This window comes from Piliocolobus tephrosceles, chromosome 1, assembly GCF_002776525.5.
Source record: "Piliocolobus tephrosceles isolate RC106 chromosome 1, ASM277652v3, whole genome shotgun sequence".
Taxonomy (NCBI): domain Eukaryota; kingdom Metazoa; phylum Chordata; class Mammalia; order Primates; family Cercopithecidae; genus Piliocolobus; species Piliocolobus tephrosceles.
The window spans coordinates 28,107,583-28,134,995 of record NC_045434.1 but is presented as its reverse complement, the minus strand read 5'-3'; the positions used below and the strand labels follow the sequence as shown (position 1 = coordinate 28,134,995).

The 27,413-nt window shown below is 41.7% G+C and overlaps 1 long non-coding RNA gene across 1 annotated transcript in view; it reads left to right on the top strand.

Annotated features, from left to right (window-relative positions):
• LOC113219939 overlaps window positions 1-25,757 on the top strand; it is a 48,379-nt gene extending 22,622 nt beyond the window's left edge. The window contains exon 2 of the long non-coding RNA XR_003306945.1: window positions 25,490-25,757. This is a non-coding gene — a long non-coding RNA (uncharacterized LOC113219939). The remainder of the gene's footprint in view (window positions 1-25,489) is intronic.
• The last annotated feature ends 1,656 nt before the right edge of the window (window positions 25,758-27,413 follow it).

Genomic DNA, 27,413 nt, shown 5'->3' with positions numbered 1-27,413 from the left:
GCATTTCTCATTGAACTCTCCTAGGAACCCTTATAAGACAGGTAGTCTGCCCATTTTGCAGGTGAGGAGATGGAGGTTTATTATTTTTCTTTTATTACTTTTATTTTTTTCTTTAAGACAGGTCTTGCTCTGTTGCCCAGGCTAGAGTTCAGTGGCATGATCACAGCTCACTGCAGCCTCAACCTCCAAGGCTCAAGTGATTCTCCCACCTCAGCCTCCCAAGTAGCTGTAACTACAGGCGTGTGCCATCACCCCTGGCTAATTTTTGTATTTTTTGTAGAGATGGGGTTTCAACATGTTGCCCAGTCTGGTCTCAAATTCTTGAGCTCGTGTGATTTGCCCAACTAGGCTTCCCAGAACACTGGGATTAGAGGCGTGTGCCACCGTGGCTGGCCCATTCATGCTTTTTTTTTTTTTTTAATGACCAGCTCTCATGAGAGGTGCTTTTTAAAAACTACCTTATCACACTGTGTATACCAGGATCCCCAAATGTCTGCAGGAGGTGAAAGTCCAGTGCAGACTGTGGGTGTCTGGGTGAATTTGTGCTACATTAAAGTGGCAGAAGCTATTGATTGGCTCTATGCAACTGAGGCTAGGCAGAAATGCAGTTTTGGTGTTATAGTGTGGTTCTGATCTTTTTGAAAGAAGCCAAATAGAATTTTTTTGGGGTGAAATCTTCCAGTCGTTAAGTGATGGCATTTAATTACACACACAGTTATAAATAACGTGCGATCCAAACAAAACATGTCTGCCGACACCTCAATCTCAACACTTCTACAACTGCAAGGGCTTCAATTATGCAAATGTTGGCACTCCTTAATTTGTTTTCTCTATAATCTTTCTCTAATTCTTTTGAATTCTATATTTCACTTTTCTTGTGCTCCTTCTAATTTCATCCTTATTCTTATTGGATTTATTTATTTTTTCCTGTACTTTTAGTTTACATGTTACCTCCTACTATTTCTCATCATTTCTTCCCAGAGTTCTTTTCTTTTTCTTTTTCTTTTCTTTCCTTTTGTTTTTTTTAATTTTTATTTTTTCATTTTGAGACAGGGTCTCACTCTGACCCCCAGGCTGGAGTGTAGTGGTGGGATCTCGGCTCACTGCAACCTCCGCCTTCTGGGTTCAAGCTATTCTCCTGCCTCAGCCTCCCAAGTAGCTGGGACTACAGGCACCTGCCACTGCGCCCCGCTAATGTTTGTGTTTTTAGCAGAGACAGGGTTTCACCATGTTGGCCAGGCTGCTCTCGACCTCCTGACTTCAGGTGATCCGCCCGCCTCGGCCTCTTAACGTGTTGGGAGTAGGTGTGAGCTACTGCGCCCAGCTAGTTCTTTTCTGTCTTGTCTTGTCTTGTCTTCCTTCCTTCCTTCCTTCTTTCCCTGCCTTGTTCCTCTCCTCCCCTCCTTCCTTCCTTCCCTGCCTTGTTCCTCCCCTCCCCTCCTCTCCCTTTCTTTCCTTTTTCTTTCTTCTCTGTAGTCCAGGCTGGAGGGCAGTTGTGGGTTCACTGCAGCCTCAAACTCCCCATACTCAAACAATCCTCCCACTTCAGCCTCTTGAGTAGCTGGGACTACAGGCACGTGACATCACACCTGGCTAATCTTTGTATTTTTTGTAGAGACAATAGGGTTTCACCATGTTGCCCAGGCTAGTCTCAAACTCCTGGGATCAAGCAACTTACCCACCTCAGCCTCCCAAAGCGCTGGGATTACAGGTGTGAGCCATTGTGGACAGCCTCATCTGTTTTTTGATAAGTATTATTCTCCAGGTTAGTATGATTTGTTCATTGGTAACTTTGTAATTTTTTTTCAGTTTTTCTTTTCTTTTTTTTTTTTTGAGACACAGTCTCACTCTGTCACCTGGACTGGAGCACAGTGGCCCGATCTCAGCTCACTGCAACCTCCACCTCCCAGTTTCAAGTGATTCTCATGCTTCAACCTCCCAAGTAGCTGGGACTAAAGGCGCCCACCACCACACCTGGCAAATTTTTTGTATTTTTAGTAGAGATGGGGCTTCACCATGTTGGCCAGGCTGGTCTCAAACCCCTGACCTCAGGTGATCCGCCCACCTCAGCCTCCCAAAGCGTTGGGATAATAGGCGTGAACCACCAGCCTGGCCCACAATTTTTCTTTTGGTATGCTTGTATCAATGCTGTCAGTGCCAGATTTTTTTTTGTTTTTTATTGCCTAACAATGAATGAGTTAGATTGTCTTCTTTTTACTTTTTTTTTTTTTTTTTTGAGAGAGTCTCACTCAGTTACCCAGGCTGGAGGGCAGTGGCATGAACACAGTTCATTACAGCTTCAACTTCCTGGGCCTGAGTAATCCTCTTGCCTCAGTCTCTGGTATAGCTGGGACCAAAGATGCATGCCACCGCGCCTGGCTAATTTTAAATTTTTTTTGTAGAGACAGAGTCACACCTTCTTGCCCAGGCTGATCTCAAACTCCTGAGCTCACGCAGTTCTCCTGCCTCAGACTCCCAAAGTGCTGGAATTACAGGCATGAGCCACCGTGCCTGCCCGACTTAGATTTCCATTAACCTAACTATGTGTAAGAGATTATTGCATAGCAAAAGAGGTGAGACAGGGTAGCCTTTGAGACTTTACAACCCAAAGGTTCTCTGCAGCAAAAATACACCAGTCCTATCTGTTTGAATTATCTGTGCAATTCTTTAGGTAGTCCTTACGTGCCTACTTCTCTGGATCACGCAATGTCCAGGAGGGCTTCTGCTAAGAGCCTTGCTTACTCCACTTCCCATAACCCTTTTCACAAAGAAGTGATATTGCCTTCGAACTGCAGACTGGGCCCCTCGCTTTCAGAAAGTGACCCCCACCCCGGTATTTCCTGAGCTTGAATAAAAAGAACCTTTCCTCACCCTTCAAATTTCTTCTCTCCATTTTCTGTCATATGGCTTTTGCCCATTCTCAGCTGTTTTTAGCTGCCCTAATAGGTGTTTTGGAGTCTGCAGATTTTATCTATTTTATCCTAGTCTTACTGAAAATGGAGTGTTTTGGCCAGGTGCGGTGGCTCACACCTGTAATCCCAGCAATTTGGGAGGCCGAGGCAGATCACCTGAGGTCAGGAGTTCAAGACCAGCCTGACCAACATGATGAACCCCCCCCCCCCACCCCCTACTAAAAATACAAAAATTAGGAGGGCATGGTGGTGCATGCCTGTAATCCCAGTTACTCGGGAGGCTGAGGTGGGAGAATTGCTTCAACCTGGCGGGGCGGAGGTTGTAGAGAGCCAAGATTACACTACTTCCCTTCAGCCTGGGTGCCAGAGCGAGACTCTGTCTCAAAAAAAAAAGAAAAGAAAAGAAAATGGAGTGTTTTATGTATTTGTTTGTTTTTGTAATTGTGATAAAATATATATAACATAAAATCTACCTTTTTTTTTTTTTTTTCCTGGGAGACAGTGGAGACAATCTTACTCATTGCACCCCCACCTCCTGGACTTAAGCCATCCTCCCACCTTAACCTCCCCAATAGCTGGGAGCTGGGACGACAGGTGTGCACTGCTGCGCCCAGTTAATTTTTTTTTTTTTTTTTTAATTTTTTGTAGAGAAGGGATTTCACTACATTACCAAGGCTGGTTTCGAACTTTGGGGCTCAAGCAATTAACCTGCCTCAGCCTCTCAAAAAGAGCTGGGATTACAGGTATTAGCCACCATGTCCTCCCAGGCTCTAGCAATCCTCCTACTTCAGTCTCCTGAGGAGCTGGAACTTTATTTTTTGTAGAGACAAGTTCTCGCTATGTTGCCCTGGCTGGTCTTGAATGCCTGGGCTCCATCGATCCTCCCACCTCAGCCTTTCACAGTGCTGGGAATACAAGCATGAGCTATTGTGCTGGCAATATATTCATATCGTTGTACAATCACTATCACCATCTAACTCCAGAACTTTTTCATCATCCCGTACTGAAACTCTACCCATTAAACACCAACCCGTTCCCTCCTCCTCCAGTCCCTGGCAACCACCATTCTACCTTCTGTCTCTATGAATTTGACTACCCTAGGTACCTCATATAAGTAGAATCATAAATATTTTTCCTTTTGTGTCTGGCCTATTTTTATTTTACTTAGCACAATGTCTTTCTAGTTTATCCATCTTGTAAAGTGTATCAGAATGCCATTCCTTTTTAAGGTTGAATAATATTCCATCGTATGCTTATACTATATTTTGTTTTATTCGTCTGTTGCTGAATATCTGAAGTGATATTGTTAGCTTTCTTTCCATGTAAGCATTCATCTTGTGGGTTGCTTTCATCTTGTGGCTATTGTGGATAATACTGCTATAAACATTGGTGTAGAAATTGTGCATCTGTTTTTGTGTTTTATTGTAGTTTTTCATGTTGCTTTGAATGCTTTTCAGGAGGTTCAAGATGCTGATTCAGCTATAGTTATTTGGGTAGTTCTTTTGGAAGCTGCATTTCAAAATAAATATTTTAGATGATTCTCAGGATTAGGCAAGTTTGGAAAGCACTTCCTACCTTTTCTATCTGAATAAAATCAGGTCAAAATAACATCAGAAATAGTCTGTCACAAGAAAAGAAGCACCGAGAAATCTGGGTAAGGTTTTGGGCAGGAGAGGCACTGATGATAGCAAGAGGGAGGTTTGGTGCTTTGAGCAGGTTAAATACATACAAACCAATTGTTCTACTAAGCACCATCTGTCAGAGCTCTTGCTGCTTCTGTGAATCACTATGCAAGCAGAGAGAGGATGAAATAGATGGGCTAAAATTGCCTAATTCCCTTTCTGGGTTGACTGTATCTTAGGAAAATCCCCATTTGGCTCTGCTTTCAAGAATGACAAGCTTAGCTCAGCACTTCTGTGCATCTGCTGATGCTCATATTTTGAACTGGGGGATAACCCAATGTATGTCAAAGTAACTATTGATTCTTGGTTTTAACATAGTAATTTAACAATCTCTAAAGTTGTCCAAGGGTACTCAGCTAGTCTAAACTCATCTCTTGTGGTGTCTTAGAGTTTTATCAAAGGAATAATGTAAGATACCCAAGGAATAACTTTCATGACACAAGCCAACTGTAGTCATAGGAATATTTTGAAGCAATTTGTTAGTGAACTTCTGTTTAATCTCCATAAAGCAAAGCTACAGTGAGTCAGAGAAAAGCAGTTTGGGATTTTGTGGCAGACAAAGATACACTCAGGTGGCTTTCTAGAGGAGAAAAAGGAAACATTTGGCTAGTTGCTGGCACATTTTTATTCGTTAAGCAAATATTTATTTAACTCCTGTCATATAATAGATACAATGGATAAAGCAGAGAAAAAGATTTTTTCAAAAAAAGTCCCTGAGGTCATTGCACTTTCATTCTGTGGGGGAAGCAGATAATTACAAAGTGAACAAATATAAATATATTTTCAAACAGCAGAGTACAAAGCATCAAGTTGACCTAACTAAATACTTACTAGTAACTAATTAAGTTTATTGCAAGATTCCTTCAGATTGCTAGGGCCAATAGTTTATTTCAATTACAATTTTATCTAAAAATACATAATTTAAAAACAAATCTTCCTGACACTCAATTACTTTGCAAAGTAAGGTATTCATCTTTTTTTAAAGACTGAGAAAAGAGCCTGTAATCCCAGCACTTTGGGAGGCTAAGGCAGGTGGATCACCTGAGGTCAGGAGTTCAAGACCAGCCTGGGCAACATAGTGAAACCCTATCTCTACTAAAAATACAAAAAATTACCTGAGCATGGTGGAGGGCACCTGTAATCCCAGCTACTTGGGAGGCTAAGGCAGGAGAATCACTTGAACTCAGGAGGCAGAGGTTGCAGTGAGCCGAGATCACACCATTGCACTTCAACCTGGGCAACAAGAGTGAAACTCCGCCTCTCAAAAAAAAAAAAAAAAAAAAAAAAAAAGAGACTGAGAAACTGTGAATGCCTACATGGAAAGAGAGCTAACAATGTCACTTAATCATATGGCTAAATGCAAACTGGCTAGTATGGATTCTAAGTACCATGACTTTTCAGATAAGAACCAAGATTTTTCATGGTTTTAGGGCCTGACAGTTTGGAAACTTTTGTATGCCCAAACAGGTTTTAAACATCTCCCACAATTTCTTAAATTGGCTTATCCACTTGTTCACTTGCTTTAGTGTTTCATCCGTTAGAAGAGAGTGGGAGGTGAGAGGAGGATACTGTTATTATGTGCTGCTCCCTGTAGGCTGTTTGTATATAAAAATGGCATGCTGGAATTGTTAGAATGGTGCTTGTATCTAACTGGGGAAAGCAGTGGTTGACTTTTTTGTTCAGTAAAGTGTAGAAAGAAAGATTCCCAGATGTTAGAGTCCTTAATTATGTATACTGTTGCGTGGAAAACCATGATGCTGTTCTTGGATCTGACATACCCTTTGAGGAATGAAATATTGATCACTCTGGCTCTGTTTTAGCAGGCTAAGGATTTGAATGCGTTTCACTTTTGCTGGACAGTTCTGCGCAAATAAGGTACAACTTTCGCAAAATATTTACATTGAAAAAGTGACTGGCTGTTTCAGTTGCAGATTTGGATAATTATCATATATTGTAATTACACATGTCATATGTAATATATACAAAGAATACATAAAGTATAAAGTATATATATACGAGAGGGGAGGGAAATGTTAAAGCAAGTGGGCCAAAGGGGTAGAAAATAAACCACTGATGAATTTAGATAAAAAGTATATTAGAATTTCTTGGACAGGCACGGTGGCTCATACCTGTAACACCGGTACTTTGAGAGGCAGAGGCAGGCGGATAGCTTGAGCTCAGGAGATTTAGACCAGTTTGGGCAACATGGTGAAACCCCATCTCTAACAAAAATACAAAAATTAGCTTGGTGTGGTGGCGGGTGCCTGTAGTCTCAGCTACTTAGGAGGCTGAGGTGGGAGTATGGCTTGAGCTCAGGAGGCAGAGGTTGAGTCAAGATTGTGCCACTGCACACCAGCCTGTGCAACAGAGCCAGACCTTGTCTCAAAAAAAAAAAAAAAAGAAAAGAAAAGAAAGAAAGAAAAAGAAAAAAACTAGTATATTAGAATTTCTTGACCTAGTCTTGCAAATTTTCTGTTAAGTTTGAGTTATATTAAAATAAAATGTTAAACAATTTCCTGTCTTGGTGGAACTTTGTGTTTAGGTGGCTGGGTGGGGTGGGATGTGGGGAGAGTTGCAATGTTTTTTTCTGTTTAATTTAAAAACTTTATTTTTTAGAAAAGTTTTAAGTTTACAAAAAAATTTTAAAAACCCACTGAGCAGAAAGTACAGTTTCCACATACACCCCTCCTTAACACAGTTTCCCATATTACTAAACATCTTATATTAGTATGATACATTAGCTGCACTGATGAACCAACATTGACACATTAGTATTATTAATAACTTAAACTCCATGGTTTGCATTATAGTTCACTCTTGTGTTGTATAGTTTTATGGGTTTTGTCAAATGCATGTTATTATTTACCACCATTACAGTATTGTACAGAATAATTTCACTGCTTTCAAAATCCCTTGTCACCTATAAATCTCTTCTTATACTTTAACCCCTGACAGCCACTAATCTTTTTACTATTTCTACAGTTTCGCCTTTTCCAGATGTCACATAGTTGGGATCCTACATGTATGGCCTTTCAGACTGATTTCTTTCATTTAGAAATATGCATTTTCCTCCATGTCTTTTTGTGGTGTGATAGCGCCTTTCTTTTTTCAACGAATACTATTCCATTGTATGGATGTACCTTGGTTTCTTTATCCATACACATGTTGAAGGATATCTTGGTTGCTTCCATTTTTTGGGGGGGGAGGGGCAATTATGAATAAAGCTACTATATACATTTATGTACAGGTTTAAGTGTGAAAGTAAGTTTTCAATTCATTCGGATAAATACCTAGGAGTGCAATTACTGATCATAAGGTAAGTTTGTGTTTAGTTTTGTGAGAAATTGCCAAACTTCCTACTGAAGTAGTTGTGCCATTTTGCATTCCTGCCATCAATGGTTGAAAATTCCTGTTGTTCCACATTCTTACTAGCATTTGGGATTGTCAGGTTTTTGGATTTTAGCTATTCCAATAGGTGTGTCACTGCATTTCATTATTGTTTTACTTTGCAATTCCTTGATAACATATGATGTAGAGTGTCTTTTCATGTGCTGATTTACCATTTGTATTTCTTCATTAGTGAGATTATCTGTTCATGTGCTTTGTTCACATTGTTCAGATCTTTTGTCTGCTAGAAGGTTGCAATTTTAAATAGTGTGGCCAGGGAAGGTCTCACAGAGACTTTTGAATAAAGATCTGAAAGAAGTGAGGGAAGAAGTTGTTTAGAACTCTAGGGAAAAAACATTCCAGGCAGAGGGAAAACGTCTGCAAAGGACCTGAGTCCGGAGTGTGCTTGGTATATTCTAGGGTAACAGGTGGCCAGCATGGCATGAGGGACTGGCCAGAAAGAAAGTATTAGGAGATAAGGCCAGAGGCACTGGGCTCAAGCTTATGCGGCCTTGTGGACCATTAGGCCTTTGCTTTTATCCTGAGTGAAGTAGGAGACCAGAGGATCTTAAGCAGAAATTGATGTCATCAGACTTATGTTTAATAGTATATTCCTATTGCTTCATTAAAAATGGACCAGGCCAGGCATGGTGGCTCACACCTGTAATCCCGGCACTTTGGGAGGCTGAGGCTAGTGGATCACCTGAAGTTAGGAGTTTGAGACCCTCCTGGCCAACATGGTGAAACCCTGTCTCTACTAAAAATACAAAAATTAGTGAGTTGTGGTGGCATGAGCCTATAATCCCAGCTACTCCAGAGGCTGAGGCAGGAGAACGTCTTGAACCCAGGAGGCAGAGGTCGCAGTAAGCTGAGATCGCGCCATTGCACTCCAGCCCAGGTGACAAGAGCGAAACTCTGTCTAAAAACAAACAAATAAACAAACAAACAACAACAACAAAAAAAAAAAAATAGAAAGAAAAGAAAAGAAAATAGACCAAAGGCAGGTTGATACAAAGGCAAAGAGAGTGGTTAGGAGGCTGTTGCAGTAATTAGGCTATAAGCGATGGTGGCTATGCCCAGATGGGCATTGATGGAAAAGATGAGAAATGATTTAATTCTGCATATATTTGGAAGATGAGGGATTGAATGATGGGTGGGAGAGAAACAAAGGAATCAAAGATAGTTCCAAATTTGTTCTGTTTAATTTTTTTCCCATAAGCAGCAGAAAGAATAATATTGATTATGCTCTAGTATCACAGGTCTATATAAGGCCTTCTTTTTTCTCTTTATTCCTGATGCTCATTCTGATTTTTTCTGTCTCTCTCACAGGCATCACCAGTATGCTTGGAAATTATGTATTGTTCATAGTGTTTTAAATTTATACTGGTACTTTGATACAGATTTTGTTTTGTTTCCTACATTTTCCCACTTGACACTGTATCTTCAAGAGGTAGCTAGATAGCTGAGTGTATGTCTGGTCCATTAATTCTGAACACTGCCCAGTTTTCAATTGAATACATATATCACATGTGATGGAGTTCTGTCCCTGCCTATCATGTCCCAGGTTTTTCCAAGCTCCTGCTGCTACAAACAATGCTGAGACACACATTCTCATATCTGTTCCCATTAATACCTCTGTGCAAGTTTCCTTGGAGTGAGATTTCTGGAACATATTAAGTTGCATAAATACTGGCAAGTCACTTTCCAGTATGGCTTCCTCAGTTTACAGTCAAAGGTTACCCCATCCTCCCAATTCTTACGAATTCTTGATATTACCAAGCCTTTACATTTCTGTGAAGTGGTATCTTATTGTTATTTTAACTTGAATTTTTTTCTCACTAGAGAGTTTGAGCATCTTTTTATAGATTCACTAGACATTCAGATTCCTTCTTCTGTGATTTGCCTATTTTATCCTTCGTCTAGTGTATTAGGCTGTTCTTGCATTGCTGTAAATAAATACCTGAGACTGGGTAATGTATAAAGAAAAGAAGTTTAATTGGCTAATGGTTCTGCAGGCTCTACAGGAAGCATAACAAAGGCATCCGTTTCTGGGGAGCCCTCAGGAAGCTTTAGGTTATGGTGGAAGGTGAAAAGGGAGCAGGCATCTCACATGGTGAGATCAGGAGCAAGAGAGAGAGGGAGGTGCCACACGTTTTTAAATGACTAGATCTTGTGAGAACTCAGTCACTATCATGGGGATGGCACCAAGAGGATGGTGCTAAATCATTCATGAGAAATCTGACCCCATGATCCCATCACTTCCTGCCAGGCCCCACCTCCAACACTGGGGATTACGTTTCATGGGCATGGATGCACATCCAAACTCCATCATCTAGTTTTCTACTGGACTTCATGTCTTTTGCTTCTTGATCTACAGAATTTCTGTGTATATTCTACATAACAGTTCCTGAGTTGTATAGGTGGCAAATATACTCTTCTAGGCTATCATTTGTCCCCTAACTTTATTTATGATAGTCTTCTTTGAAAAGAAACTGTGGTGTTTTTGTTTTTATATTTAAATCCACAAATTTCCCCCTTTATGGTAAGATTTTCAGACCTTTCTTACTAATAACTCCATTTCAAAGTCACAAAGATATTCTTCTATACCTTCCTTATCTTCATTGATTTCCATTTCAGATGAAAGAAATCCATTACAGTTAACATTTGTATATGGTATGAGGCAGGAATACAACTGGATTTTTCTCCATGTACCAGCTCTCCCAACGTCACTCACTAAAAACAAAACACAACAAATCTATCCTTCTTTCTTCATTGATTAAAGATGCCATTTCTATGATATATGAAGTTTCAGTATGCACATGGGTTTGTTTTGGGACTCCCGATATTGTTCTACTGATCTATTTTTTTTTTTTTTTTTTTTTTGAGATAGAGTTTTGCTCCTGTCACCTAGGCTGGAGTGCAGGCTGGAGTTGTCCAGGCTGAAGTCACTACATGTGGCTAATTTTTGTATTTTTAGTAGAGACAAGGTTTCACCATATTGGCCAGGCTGGTCTTGAACTCCCAACCTCAGGTGATCCACCCACCTCGGCCTCGCATAATGCTGGGATTACAGACATGAGCCACGGCACCCAGCCTATCTGTTCTTGTGCCAGTATTAAATTATTTTTACTTCTGTTAATGTGATTTGTCTTAATATTTGATAGAACAAGTCCTCTATCTTTGCTCTTCTTTTTCAAAATTAGTTTAGCTATTTGTGTCTTAACTATTCTTTGTTCATTTCAGAATCAATTTGTCACATTCCCCTCAAAATCCAGCTGGAGTCCTAGAGAGTGGGCTGTCCCGCTTCCAAGTGGGAACGTTCATAGTGCCATTGATGAGAGATTAAATATGGGTGATGTTGAGAAAGGCAGAAGACTTTTGTCCAGAAGTGTGCTCAGTGCCACACGGGTCCAATCTTCATGGTCTCTTTGGAAAACAAATGAGTTCACTGGATTCTCTCTCACAGACATTAGTAAGAAAAAAGGCATCACCTGGGGAGAAGAGACACTGATGAACTATTCGGAGATTCTCCAGAAATCTATCTCTGGAACAAAAATGATGTTCACAGGCATTAAGAAGGAAACAGAAAGGACAGACTTGATAGCTTATCTCAGAAAGCTCCTAATAAGTAATAATTGGCCACTGCCTTATTACAAAGCAGAAATGTCTCATAACTTTTTTTTTTCTTTTAAGAGATACGGTCTTGCTCTGTTGCCTAGGCTGGAGTGCAATGGCACAACCATGGCTCACTGCAGCCTCAAATTCCTGGGCTCAAGCAGTCTTCGCACCTCAAGCCTCCTGAGTAGTTGGGACTACAGGCATATACCAACACACCTGGCTAATCTTTAATTTTTAATTTTTTGTAGAGACAAGGGCTTGCTAAGTTGTGCAGGCTGGTCTTCAACTCCTGGTCTCAAGCAATCCTCTCACTTTGGCCTCCCAAAGTGCTGAGATTATAGGTATGAGCCACTGTGACCAGCCTCATGACTTTTTAAATGTGTGTCATAATTTAATTGATCTCATACACCAGAATTCAGATCATTAATGACTGACAGAATATTTTTGTTGGACAGTCCTGATTTAACTAAGTCTGGCTTATGGTTAAATGAATACAATTGTTTCTTGAATTTTGATAGTAATTCCAATTCAGTAAATGCGCTCACTGTTTCCTCTTCTAAAGATAAGTTTGGACTTGATTAGTAATGTTAAACTTTTCACAAAGATGGAGAATGCCATCACAAAGTCAATTAGAAATTGCTTTTATATTTTGATTTATATAGTTATATAAATGAATATATGAATATATTTAAATACTGGGGAAATCCCTTTACTGTCTCAGAACCAAGCAAGAATTACCTGTGTGTTAACTTGTGTTCATTAGCCTGTTAAGGGCAAGGGCTGAAGATAAGGTAGCAATGTCTGCTTTATATTTTTGGTCTTAATTATGTCAATCTAATTAGAATTCCTGGTATCCAAAATGCTATTTTTATTTTCTTTCTTTCTGTTTCTTTTTTATTTTCTCGAGACAGGGTCTCGCTTTGTCTCCCAGACAGGAGTGCAGTGGTATGATAAACAGCTCACTGCAGGCTCAACCTCCCAGGCTCAAGCCATCCTCCCACCTCAGCCCCCTGAGTTGCTGGAACTAGAGGCAGGCACCACCATGCCAGGTTGGTTTTTGAAGAATTTTATGTAGAGACTGAGTCTCACTTTGTGGCCCAGGCTTGTTTGAAACTCCTAGGCTCAAGCAATCCTACTACCTTGGCCTCCCAAAGGGCTGAAATTACAGGAGTGAGCCACTGTGCCCTACCTAAAATTCTACTTTTCAATTATGGAAAGGCATTTTAGTGTAGTTTATGTGTAACACCAAATAAAGAATATTAATCACTTATAAGAAGTTCAGGCCAGGTATGGTGGCTTGCGCCTGTAATCCCAGCACTTTGGGAGGCCAATCACAAGGTCAGGAGATCGAGACCATCCTAACACGGTGAAACCCCGTCTCTACTAAAAAGTACAAAAAAACTAGCCAGGCGAGGTGGCGGGCGCCTGTAGTCCCAGCTACTCTGGAGGCTGAGGCAGGAGAATGGCATAAACCCGGGAGGCGGAGCTTGCAGTAAGCTGAGATCTGGCCACTGCACTCCAGCTGGGGCGACAGAGCAAGACTCCGTCTCAAAAAAAAAAAAAAAAAAATTAGCTGGATGTGGTGGTGCATACCTGTGATCCTAGCTACTCAGGAGGCTGAGGCAGGGGAATTGCTTGAACCAAGGAGGCAGAGGTTACAGTGAGCCGAGATGGTGCCACTGCACTCAAGCCTGGTGACAGAGTGAGACACTGTTTCAAAAAAAAAAAGAAGTTCAGGTGGAATTTTGACTGAAAATGTGTTATACATTGTTATTTTTAGAAGAGCCTACAGATTTCTACTATAAAGCTATTTCATTTTTCGTTTTCTTTTTAGATTATTATTTTTAAACAGAGATGGGGTCTTGCTATGTTGACCAGGCTGGTCTCGAACTCCTGGCCTCAAGCAATCCTCCCATCTCAGCTTCCCAAAGTGCTGGAATTACAGATGTGAGCCACTGCGTCCAGCCTGTTAAACTATTTTATACATATAGTATAGCTACATTTTTTCAACTTCTTTTGTCTTTAAGAGTTTTTTTTTTTAATTTAAATTTTTGTTTTTGAGGCAGGGTCTCACTCTGTCACTCAGGCTGGAGTGCAGTGGCGAGATCTCGGCTCATTCAACCTCTGCCTCCTGGGTTCAAGTGATTCTCCTGCCTCTCCCATGTAGCTGGGATTACAGGCATGCACCACCACACTCAGCTACTTTTTGTGTTTTTAGTAGAGACGGGGTTTCATCATGTTGGACAGGCTGGTCTCAAACTCCTGGCCTCAAGTAATTTGACAGCCTCGGCCTTCCAAAGTGCTGGGATTACAGGCATGACCCACCGTGCCTAGCCTTTTGTCTTTAATAGGGTTTTAAGGGTATTTTTTAGGGCTCTTCACTGTGAAAATTATTAGAGTTATATTTAAAGATACATTTATGGCTGAGCGCAATGGCTCACGCCTGTAATCCCAGCACTTTGGGAGGGCGAGGTGGGTGGATCACGAGGTCAGGAGATCAAGACCATCCTGGCTAACATGGTGAAACCCCATCTCTAGTAAAAACACAAAAAATTTGCCAGGTGTGGTGGCAGGCACCTGTAGTCCAGCTACTCAGGGGGCTGAGGCAGGAGAATCACTTGAACCCGGGAGGCAGAGGTTGCAGCACTCCAGGCTGGGTGACAGACCAAGACTCTGTCTCAGAAAAAAAAATAGTAATAATAATAATAAAGATACATTTACAAATGTGTAATGAATATTTGGAAATTGTCTACATGTCTACTAATATAGGAATGGTTAAATAAATAGAAAACAAACTGATGTATGCATTTGCAGAAAATCACATTTAAATCATACTTTCAAAGAATATTTATGAATGAGAAAATATTGTTATACTGTTACATCATTACTTGATGAGATTACAGGGATTTAAACAGTCTTTATTATAATTTGTAGGATATGTCCCAAGTTTTCTGAAATAAACATGATTTATTTTTACAATATTTTTTTTTTTTGGAGACGAGTCTCTCTTGCCCAGGCTGGAGTGCAGTGGCGGAATCTTGGCTCCCATGGCAACCTCCGCCTGCCGGGTTCAAGCGATTCTCCTGCCTAAGCCTCTTGAGTAGCTGGGATTACAGGCAAGTGCCACCACACCCGGCTAATTTTTGTATTTTTTGTAGAGACAGGGTTTCACCATGTTGGCCAGGCTGGTCTCAAACCCCTGACCTCATAATCTGCCTGCCTTGGCCTCCCAAAGTACTAGAACTACAGGTGTGAGCCACCGTGCCTGGCCATAATTTTTTCCTTTAAAGAAGTTGTTGGAAGGCTGGGCGCGGTGGCTCAAGCCTGTAATCCCAGCACTTTGGGAGGCCGAGACGGGCGGATCCCGAGGTCAGGAGATCGAGACCATCCTGGCTAACACGGTGAAACCCCGTCTCTACTAAAAATACAAAAAACTAGCCGGGCGAGGTGGTGGGCGCCTGTAGTCCCAGCTACTCCGGAGGCTGAGGCAGGAGAATGGCGTGAACCCGGGAGGCGGAGCTTGCAGTGAGCTGAGATCGGGCCATTGCACTCCAGCCCAGGAGACACAGCAAGACTCCGTCTCAAAAAAAAAAAAAAGAAGTTGTTGGAAGTAAATTAAGTTTTGTATTTGTCATCTGAATCTATTACAGGAATATTGGGAAAACGATTTCTGACTCATCTGATGAGCTCATCAAGCAATAAACAATAACTCACATGTAAATTTTCTAGCTTGACTTCCTGCCTCCTCCATCTGCTGGGACTCCTTATAGTTCGTTAGGCCACCTGACTCAACTAAGTATAAGTACATGAAATTTCACACATTCATTTTTTTCATGTTACAAATATTTAATAATCTGCTGCTATGTTCCAAGTACTCTACTAAATCCACTAAAGATAAAGGAATCACTTAAACTGTCTCAGTCCTAACAGGGCTTAGTTCAGTTGGTCCTCTGTTTCTATGAATTCCAGATCTGTGGATTTAACCAACCATGAGACAAAAATATTTAAAAAAAAAAAAAAAAAGAGAAAAAAATGGTTGTGTCTGTACTGAGCTTGTATAGACTTTTTTCTTGCCACTATTTCCTAGACAATGTAGTGTTACAACTATTTACATACTATTCACATTGCACTGGGTACTATAAGTAACCATAAGATGATTTAAAGTATACAGAAAGATATGCAAATACTATACCACTTTATTTTATTTTATTTTATTTTATTTTATTTTATTTTATTTTATTTTGAGATGGAGTTTTGCTCTTGTTGCCCAGGCTGGAGTGCAAAGGTGTGATCTTGGCTCATTGCAACCTCCACCTCCTGGGTTCAAGCAATTCTCCTGTCTCAGCCTCCCGAGTAGTTGGGATTACAGGTGCATGCCACCACGCCCGGCTAATTTTTGTATTTTTAGTAGAGATGGGGGTTTCATCATATTGGTCAGGCTGGTCTCGAACTCCTGACCTTCAGGTGATCCCCTTGCCACAGACTTCCGAAGTGCTGGGATTACAGGCATGAGCTACCGTGCCTGGCCGACTATACCATTTTATATGATGGACTTGAACACTGATATGGTTTGGCTCTGCATCCCCACCAAAATCTCATCTTGAATTGTATTCCCATAATTCCCATGTGTTGTGGGAGGCACCTGGTGGGAGATAATTTGAATCATGGGGACAGTTTCCCCCATACCATTCTCATGGTAGTGAATAAGTCTCATGAGATCTAATGGTTTTATCACGGGTTTTGCATCTTCCTCATTCCATACTGTTCTCGTGGTAGTGAATAAGTCTCACGAGATCTGATGGTTTTATCATGGTTTTTGTATCTTCCTTATTTTTCTCTTGCTGCTACCATGTAAGAAGTGCCTTTTACCTCCCACCATGGTTCTGAGGCCTCCCTAGCCATGTGGAACTGTAAGTTCAATTAAACCTCTTTTTCTACCCAGTCTTGGTTGGGTTTGTCTTTATCAAAGACATGTGGCATGAAAACGGACTAATACAAACATCAATGGATTTTGGTATGGATGTTCAAGTCCCTCATATAAAATGAGGTCCAGAAACCAATCCCCCGTGGATACCAGGGGATAACTCTGTGACACATAAAGTTTCAGGATTTGGCTGTCAAGTTCAACCATGCCAACTCTCAATATTTCTGTGCTCCAGCCACCCCAGATTATTCCCCCTACTTTTCTCATGCTGTGTCCTCACTTGGAATTCCTTTGTCTTTTTATCTACCCATAAAAATGCTACTTATTAGCTGAGTATGGTGGTGCACACCTGTCGTCCCAGATACTCAGTAGGCTAAGGCAGAAAAATCTCTTGAGCTCAGCAACTGAAGGCCAACCTGGGCAACATAGTGAGACCCCCAGCTCTGAAAAAAAAAAAAAAAAGCAATATATTTCTTACAGTTTTGTGAGAACTTCTCTGATTCTCCTATCTCCTCTAACATCCCATGAGCACTTCAGATGTAGCTCTAACTTGGCACATTCTTCACACTGCTTTGTTTTTGTCAGTCATTTTTTTTCCAAAAGCAAAGATGATGGCATGACTGCTGTCTGCATTAAGTACTGCAATTATGATCTTAGTGAACAGGAAAAATGGAAATTCAAGCACCTATATTTTCAAACAACACACTCCACACAATACTTTTTTTTTTTTTTTGGAGATGGAGTATTGCTCTGTCACCAGGCTGGAGTGCAGTGGTGTGGTCTCGGCTCACTGCAACCCCCGCCTCCTGGGTTCAAGTGATTCTCCTGCCTCAGTCTCCCAGGTAGCTGGGATTACAGGAATGCGCCACCACGCCCAGCTAATTTTTGTATTTTCAGTAGAGATGGGGTTTCACCATGTTGTTCAGGCTGGTCTTGAACTCCTGACCTCGCGATCCGCCCGCCTCGGCCTCCCAAAGTGCTGGGATTACAGGCGTGAGCCACTGTGCCCAGCCCACACAATGCTTTTACCATTGCTACACTGGTCAGTAGGTGGAAAAACTGAACATTGGGGAAAATTGTCCCGGCAATCTTGGGCAAGTACAGGACCCTGTTGGTGATAGACTACTGTACCTGTTTAAAAGTTTCTATCAAAGAGACCTCTTGGTTTCATTGAGGCTGAGGGGTGATTTACAGAGACTTTAGGAAATTAACAGACCACAATAATTTAGAAACCAAATGAGGGAAACCAGCAGAAGACGAGCAAACAGGCCCCATTAGTGTCCCTCAGGGCTCTGTCCACTTGGATAAATTGTATCTTATTCTTATTTCCACGGGTTACCTTTCAATCACCAAGCTTTGCTCTATAGGACTGTGTTCCCCTGAGGAGGCGCCTCTTTCTACTTTGCACAGAGAGGCTGAATAGGTTCCAGCTGCCCCTGTAAGCGGAACAGGTTTTATTCCTTTTCCCAGACTCACCCATCAGCTCACTCTTCTTCCATGATGAGGAGTGGGCAAGGGGATTATGGGGAGGCAGGCAGTGTTCCTTCTATATTTCGCCTCCCTGAGCTGTGCAGTTAAAATCCTTTCCACCTTTCTTTACTACATGAAGAATTTCCCATGTGGAATTCCCACCTGTAATCATCTTATGTAGTTCTGACAACCCACTCGGTGGTATTCTTACTCTCATTTTATAAACACATGGTAAATTATGCTGAGAAAATGGAGCCAGCAAGAATTGACTAACCATTTTGGAATTTTGGATGAAATGAGAAAAAGTTTGAGGTGCAAAGTCGAGGCCTGTTTTTGAAGGAGAGACTTGAACTTGTTTAGAGGACAGTAGTTCTCAAACTTGAGTATGTATCAGAATCACCTGGAGAGCTTGTTAGGCCTTAGTCTGCTTGGCTGCAGGCCCAGAGTTTCTGATTCACTAGATCCGGGGTGGAGCAGGAAAATTTGCCTTTCTAACACATTCCCACATGATGCTGATGCTGTTGAGACCTCACTCTGAGAATCTGTTATAGGCCAGGTTAAGGGAGGCAAAATATGGCTGACTGCCTGTTTTTGTATCACTCCTGAACTAAGAATGGATTTTACATCTTTAAAAACAATATTTTGTTCATGTGAAATATGAAATTCAAATTTCATTGTCCATAACGTTTTATTGGAACACAGCCACACATTTATTATATGTTGTCGATTGTTTTCACATTATAACAGCAGAGTTGAATAGTTGTGACAGAGATAGTAAGGCCTACTAATACAGTTCGGATATTTGTCTCTTCCAAATCTCATGTTGAAATAGAATCCCTGTGTTGGAGGTGGGGCCTGATGGGAGGTGACTGGATAATGGAGGATCCTTCATGAATGGTTTAGCACCATCCTTTTGGTGATAAGTTAGCTCTTACACAGTTAGTTCACTTGAAATGTGGTTGTTTAGGCTGAGCGCGGTGGCTCACGCCTGTAATCCCAGCACTTTGGGAGGCCGAGATGGGCGGATCACCTGAGGTCAGGAGTTCAAGACCAGCCTGGTCACATGGTGAAACCTTGTCTCTACAAAAAATACAAAAATTAGCCGGGCATGGTGGTGCATGCCTGTAATCCCAGCTACTTGGGAGGCTGAGGCAGGAGAGTTGCTTAAACCTGGGAGGTAGAGGTTACAGTGAACCGAGATCGTGCCAATGCACTCCAGCCTGGATGACAGAGCAGGACTCCATCTCATCTCAAAAAAAAAAAAATGAAATGTGGTTGTTTAAAAGAGTGTGACAGACTGGGCACAATGGCTCATGCCTGTAATCCTACTACTGTGGGAGGCTGAGGTGGAAGGATTGCTTGAGCCCAAAAGTTTGAGACTAACCTGGGGCAATATGGTAAGACCCCATCTCTACAAAAAAAGGAAAAATGATCAAAAACATTTGCTGGATGTGGTGGCTCAAGCCTGTAGTTCCAGCTACTCAGAGAGGTAGAAGGATGGCTTGAGCACAGGAGGTCGAGGCTGCAGTGAGCCCGGATGGCACCACTGTATTCCATCCTGGGTGACAGAGTGAGACTGTGTCTCCAAATAAATAAATAAAATAAAAAAGTGTGACACCTCACCTCCCCTTCACTCTCCTGCTCCCACTCTCGCTATGAGACATGCCTGCTCCAGCTTTGCCTTCCACCATAAGTAAGAGCTCCCTGAGGCTTTACCAGAAGCACAACGCTTGTTGTACAGCCTGCAGAACTGTGAGCCAATTAAAGCTCTTTCATTTTTCAGTTACCCAGCCTCAGGAATTTCTTTATAGTGACAAAACAATGCCTTTATAGTGGCAAAAATTTCTTTATTGCAAAATCAACCTGACACACCTACAAAGCCTAAAATATTAACTATGTGGTACTTCACAGAAAAAGTTTGACATCCCCCTGGGCTAAGGTAATGCAGGAGAGAGATAGCTAAGTGAGGGGCGGCATTCTTTGTGGGGCAACAGGGAATGCAGTTAAGAAAGAGGAATGTCTTATTCTCTAAAATTGGAGAGAAGTTGGTGAGAATTAGGAAGAATCTAGGTAAAATTACAGGTATGTGGCTTAGTTGAAATTTGATGAAGGTCACTTGATAGAAGTGAAAAAGGGTGGGGAATTGATAAAATTGGCTAAGGTTTAGATTAATCTTTAAAGTGGAATAGGAGGAATTGCTAAAAGACCTCATTGAGGTTGAGGGTTGTTAATTTTTAGTGGTACATTTGCATAATGAGTATCATTTTATTCAATTGTGCTTATTGTCCCAATGTAAGAGTAGAGAAGGCAGTTGTGGAATTGACCCAGAATTTAAAGATAGGTATGCCTTGGAATCAAGGCTGTTCATGAAAAATTGTGCATGTGATCCACCACATAAGAGTATCCTGGGTTCAGAAGGAAAAGAGGTTGGGAGAAGATTGGGAGAAATGAAAGAATAAGAAGTAGAAGAACTGTCTTGTGAGAGTCAAAAGGACTGTCTAGTAGGTGCTTGAAAGATGAGAGTCCTAGTAGGAGGATGAGTTATTATAGTTTGGAATATAATTAATGGGTTAATAAAGTAATTCCAGATGATGACAAGGTTCAGAAATAATCATAAGAATGAGTAGCTGAATGAAGGAGAAACAGTAATTGTTGAAGTTGCAGGCATCAAGAAACTAGAAAACTGGAGTGTTAGAAGGGTTATCCACTGGACATTGAAAACTACCAAGTATTCCAAGAATGCGAGCATGTAAAATAAACAGATGTCAGAGAAAGAATAACTCTCAAAAGGGCAGTGACACTTCAAGGAGAGTGAAGATCTGGAAGTGCTATTAGGAGTGAGGAAAATCTTAACCTCACTTACCCACCTTTGGGTATATCGGGTAGGGAAAAGGCCAACCACATTAACGAGGCTGTAGGGGAAATGTTCTTGAGCCAAAGCTGAGTCTTAATCATGACTAGGAATTGAGGTAGTATTCTATGAATTTGGGATGCTAAGAGGGTACAGGTATGGGAGGGAAGGAATAATAAAGCAATATAGGAAGGAGGGTATTGGGAAAAATATGTTTTTGTTCCTGGTCATTTATGCCAACTCTGTGATAGCTAGTGTGATTCAATAATTATAATGGCCGCATGTGGGATGGCCCTCAGTCTCAAGATGTCAGATGGTGAGGTCTGGATGCTGAGGCTGGTGCATTAAAGGACTTAGATTGCGAATTGTGGACCTTATCTCTTAGGAGTTTTAGGCTGATGCAGGCTAAAGCCTGGTAAGTAAGGATTTCATAGTGAAGAATGTCCTTAATTACTCACTTGACAAATGATTATTAAATAACTAGTTATGTTTCAGGCAATGTAAGATACTTAATGAACACAGAAATGAATTAAAGACAGGATTGCTGTCTTTGTGTATGTAAAAAGTTTAGTGCAAGAGTATGATAATTGAATATAATGTAATATTAACTTTCTTGTTTTTTTTCTGTTAAAATTTACTTATTTATTAATTTGTTTATTAATTTTTGAGACAGGGTCTCACTTTGTCACCCAGGCTGGAGTGCGGTGGCACGATCTCAGCTCACTGCAGCCTTGACCTCCCAGGCTCAAACCACCCTCTTGCCTCAGCCTCTAGAATAGCTGAGACCACAGGGGTGCACCACCACACCCAGCTAATTTTTGTATTTTTTGTAGAGACAGGATGGGGTTTGGCCGTGCGATCTGCCTGCCTTGGTCTCCAAGAGTGTTGAGATTACAGGTGTGAGCCACTGTTCCTGGCAAAATTTACTTTTTAATATAATTTTATATTATTTGCCTGCACTGTGAAAAACAGCAGACAGAGCAATGTATAATTAAAAGTATAGTGGAGGGACACGTGTGGGTTAATGGCAGAAGTACACACTCCATTTGAGATAAAGGAAAGCTTGCTGATTGAGGTCTTCGTTGAAACTGAAGAGATGATTTGGATGTAGGCCAAGCTGGGTAGAGTACAGGTGCTGAGAATTCAGGAGGAGGAAATGGGAGATTGTAAGCGAAATGAAAGTGCAAATATCTATAGTTTTAAAGGAATGAGCATGTTTACAAATTGTTTAGAATGTTGGGTTGGAACGGTTTATGGCTGGAAGAGTTCAGAAATGAGATAGGTGCTCTGAAAGCCAACTTTGGTCTTTTTTCATGAGGGTGTTGGTGAGTCACTGAGAATTTTTAAGCCAGGAAATGACATGATGAAATTACTTTTTTTTCCTTTTTTTTTTTTTTTTTTTTTTTTTGAGGCAGAGTCTTTCTGTATCACCCAGACTGGAGTGCAGTGGCATAATCTCGGCTCACTGTAACCTCCACCTCCTGAGTTCAAGCAATTCTCGTTCTTCAGCCTCCAGAGTAACTGGGAATACAGGTGCATGCCACCATGCTCGGCCAATTTTTGTATTTTTGCTAGAGACGGAGTTTCACCTGTTGACCAGGCTGGTCTCGAACTCCCCGCCTCAAGTGATCCACGCACCTCGGCCTTCTAAATTTCTGGGATTACAGGTGTGAGCCACTGTGCCTGGCCCAAAGTTATCATTTAAGAAAGTTTATTTTGGCTGGGCATGCCTATAATTATATATATACAAATATATATATATTTAGGCCCATGCCTATAATTCCAGTGCTTTCGGAGGCTGAGGCAGGCAGATCACTTGAGGCCAGGAGTTCGAGACCAACCTGGGCAACATGGTGAAACCTTGTCTCTACTAAAAATACAAAAATCAGTCAGGCATGGTGCCACATGCCTGTAATCCTAGCTACTGAGAAGGCTGAGGCATGAGAATCACTTGAGCCTGGGAGCTCTAGGCTGCAGTGAGCTGAGATATTGCTATCGCACTACAGTCTGGGTGACAGAGCAAGACTCTGTCTCAATAAAGAAAAGAAAGAAAGAAAGTTCATTTTGGTGGCAGTATGGAGAATGAAGTGAAACAAACATTCCCCTCCCTAATTACTCACAATACAATACTTGGCACTTTAATTGTAGCACTTCTCAAGCCCTCTTTTATATTAAAGATGTTTGTGTAAACTGTCTTCCCTGCTAGTTTATGAGCTCTCAGGTGCCAGACAGCCTATTTTATTCAAAGGCATAATATCTCCTCTCATTACTTAGGATTTTCTTGAATCTACTAGATCATCAGTAAGTGCTCATATGAATATCAATATACTCTTTTATAGACAGTAATCTTTTACATTTAATTGTTTCCCTCTTCCTCAGGCCCTGATTCACTCTTCCCTAGAGTGAGAAATCAACGTCATTTCTTCTATATATAGTACCCAAAATCAGGATTGACAATTTGACAAAATACATTTTTCTTTAATTTTGAATTTTTGTATATATCAAGTCTGCAAAAAATAAGTTACATTTGGTTATATGTTTTTGTTTTCATCCAAAAGAGGAAGATTATATAAAACTGGGACTGCTTTGGGAAGCCTAAGATGCATGATTTCTATGCTTTTGTACATAGAAAAAAAAGAGACTTGGAGAGAACATGATGAGGTCACCTGTTTTGTGAGTTGAGGCAGTGTGATCTGCGTTCCCCAAGTCTGAATCATGTTGAATAAACTGATCGTTAACTTTCCAGACTATAATCCTTAGAGAGCAAATTTGGAATACAGAGTGGTCAGCAGTCTTAACACTCCTTTTCCTGACTCATCTGAATAGTCAAATAGGAGAGAATAGAAATATATATTGCTCTGCATGGGTTATTTTTTAATTTATTTTATTATTATTATTTTTTTGACAGAGTCTTGCTCTGTCACCCAGGCTGGAGTGCAGTGGTGCGATCTTGGCTCACTGCAACTTCTGCCTCCTGGGTTCAAGCGATTCTCATGCCTCAGCCTCCCAAGTACCAGGGATTACAGGCATGTGTCACCACACCTGGCTAATTTGTATTTTTAGTATAGATGGGGTTTCACCATGTTGGTCAGGCTGGTCTCGAATTACAGGTGTGAGCCACTGCACCCGGCCTCTGCATGGGTTCGAGTCCTACGTGCCTGCTCAATTCAGAAAACCTGTTCTCAGACTTCTGCGGTGTTATCACTAGGGATTTCCTAGACTGACTGAATCACCGATTATCGAAAGCAATATTAGGCCTGAACAACGATATTGCTGATATTGAGCCTTGCACCTGCAAAATGCTCAGGGTTTTTATGGTATAAAATGTACCCTAGAAGCCCAGATAAAATGATACTTTGACCTCAAAGACTTCCTCTGTTTCTCCTGTGGGACATTCCAGACAGCCTTATCCACTCTGCCTCTAGTCCCTCTCTAACATCACTTGCCATGGATTTCTGAGTTTTCTAGTTTTCTGTGTCTTATTTTTTCTATCAGACTATCAGCTCTAGGAGGCCCCAGCCTCAGTCACATTTGCATTTGTATCTGTAGGGGCCAAGGGAAAACTTGCCCTTAGCTCTTTGAAGTTTCTCTGAAGCTGGGCACTTTGGGTGGCCAAGGCAGGGGGGAATCGCTTGAGGCCAGGAGTTTGAGGCCAGCCTGGGCAATATAGTGAGACTTCATCTCTACAAAAATTTTAAAAAATTAGCCAAGTATGGAGGCACATGCCTATAGTCCTGGCTGCTAGGGAAGCTGAGGTGGGGGAACTGATGGAGGTTGCAGTGAGCTGAGATCTAGCCACTGCTATCCGGCCTGGGAGGCAGAGTGAGACCCTGTCAAAAAAGGAAAGAAAAGAAAGAAAGAAGGAAAGAGAGAGAGAGAAAGAAAAAAAAAAGAAAAAATACCATGAAGTTTTCAGAAAAGCAACTGACAAAAGGTAGATTAATAGGATAAAAGCACACAGAATCTATTAATGTGCTGGGCACGGGGGGAGAATCACACGGTGATCACCCAACAACTCAGCGGTACAGAAGCTTCTATACCCTATTTCATGGGGTGGGGGGAGGGATGGAGGAATGAATAGGCCCAGTGCTCAGACTGTGGTTCTCTTTGGGAGCTGACTGGGAGTAACTCCAAAGTTGAGGGGCAGAACAAAGGTTTTTTATTATTATGTAGATAAAGCCCCTCAGGTAATCTCTTGAAGTTGCCCTCAGAAAAAGAGATGAAAATTCTGTCTGGACATGATGAAGACCCCTGGTCTCTTCTACTCTCTGGCGGTTGATCTTTCCTGGTTATTTCATGAGATTTTCTAGGGAGGGAGTCTTAAAACAATTTCATTTCTTTTGGAAAGATGCTTTCTTAATCAAATAAGGAAATTCCCGAGAGATTCCTTCCTGGTGGCTTGGAAAAGAGGATTAGAGAGACCGGGGGTCGGGGAAAAGTCAGAGAGCGATTTTGGTTCTGAGACCTATTCTGATGAAATGGATAGGAGGCAAGGAAATACTGGATAGAAGAGGGCAGCCCCAGCGAGGGCCCCAACCTCAAGCCTGGAACTTCTGCCCAAAGTGAGAACATGCATTCTTGTTTTCCCACTTTAATGTTGCTTTTTGGCCCGCCCGCCCTGATCTTGTACACATAAAAACCCCAGGCTCTACTGGCAGAGCAACAGAGCGGAACAGCAGAGAAGGAGAGAAGAGAAGAAGCAGCTGGACATTGGAGAGAAGCAGCTTGACTTCAGAGGGACAACTTGACAGCAGGACTTTGGAGAAGAGTTCAGCTGGGGATGGAACTGAGCTGGCCGAACTCTAAGGGAAGACTACCTTCCCACTCCATCCTTCTCACTCCATCCCCTTTCCAGCTGCCCAGCCTGCTGGAAGTCACTTTCATAGGCAATAAAACCCCCCACATTTACCATCTTCAATTTGTTCATGTGACCTGATTCTTCTGCATGCCGAACAAGAGCTTAGTATACAGAGGGCTGTCACACTCAGCTGTTACACACTTAAGCCATTTGTAGACAGCAGAGTTAAAAGAGCACACTGTGACATGCACCCTCTGAGGCTCTAGGGGTTGCTGGTACACCCAAAATGCTGCCAGGGGCCACATGGGGTTCCGCTCCTGTTGGCTCCCAGAAGCACTTATCTTGGCCCCTGCACCTGCCCACCCGCATGCTCCCCCTCCCACGAGGGGTTGAGAGCTGTGGGCTGAGTAAATGAGCCACCCGCTTCATGAGTCCTGCAAAGGGGTCAAGGGAACTATCCCATTTCACTGAGGCCTTTCAATTTTCAAAAGCACTCAGCAAGCCAATGGCCATATTTTGGGGAATCGTTTTCTGCCCCCCAACATATCCCTCGATGTACTCGGTATGGTGCTGTGTGTGTGTCTGTGTGTTGAGTATTTGCTAAACATAAATTTAACTGAATTTACCTTTATATGGTTAGGCAAATAAGATAAATTATAAACTAATATAAAGTTTGTGAAAAACTTTAGCTCCATTTTATCCTTATTTTAGGAGACAACCCTGCCCCCCGCCCCCTCAGTTAGCTATGCTAAAGACTGGCCTTGGCCAAAGAAAAAGAAAACAATTGAAATTGGAAAGTAAAAGTTGCTAGTGATAAGAGGTAATAAAGAAATAGAAATAGATCCAGAAGACCCAGAAAGCTCTTTCTAGAGCAAGAAAAGGAGGTAAACAGAACTCACACTGTATCTCAAGCCATGCTTAAATGGTTAAGAGAGGGGAATACAGAACATATATCTGCATAGTTCTGAGGGTGTTTTAACCATCATAATTTCAGTGGCAATGGAGAAGGTACGAACCCCAAATACCTGAGACAGGACTCAGTTAATTTAGAAAGTTTATTTTGCCATGGTTGAGGACCCACACCCATGACACAGCCTCAGGAGGTCCTGACAACATGTGCCCAAGGTGGTCAGAGCACAGCTTGATTTTATACATTTAGGAAGACATGTGACATCAATCAACATACGTAAGATGAACATTGGTTTGGTCCAGGGAGGGGGTACAACTTGAAGCAAAGGCAGGACAACTTGAAGTGGAGAGGGGGCTTCCAGGTCATAGGTAGGTAAGAGACAAATAGTTGCATTCTTTTGAGTTTCTTATTAGCCTCTCCAAAGAAGGCTATTAGATATGCATTTATCTCAGTGAGCAGAGGGGTGACTTTGAATAGAACGGGAGGCAGATTTGCCCTAAGCAGTTCCCAGCTTGATTTTTTCCCTTTAGCTTAGTGATTTTGGGGCCCTAAGATTTATTTTCCTTTTACAAAGGCAAGTCAACCTAGGGGCAGTTCTCTTCCCCCCCTCAGTGTGTACCTCCTAAAAGGCCCATTCCTTGGAGTGGTTTCTCAGTGAGAGCAGTGTGGAGCCAGAGGCGAGACAGGGCAGAGGTACCAAATGTAGGAAAACTACTGTGTGTGATATAATCCCTCTCCAGTTTTTCAGTAAACTTACTAAATTTACAAAATCACAAGGGTGACTACATTTTTGGAGAAAACGGGCTAAATGTAGAATGTTATGTATGGGTTAAGGAAATAGACTAATAAGGGGTTGTGATT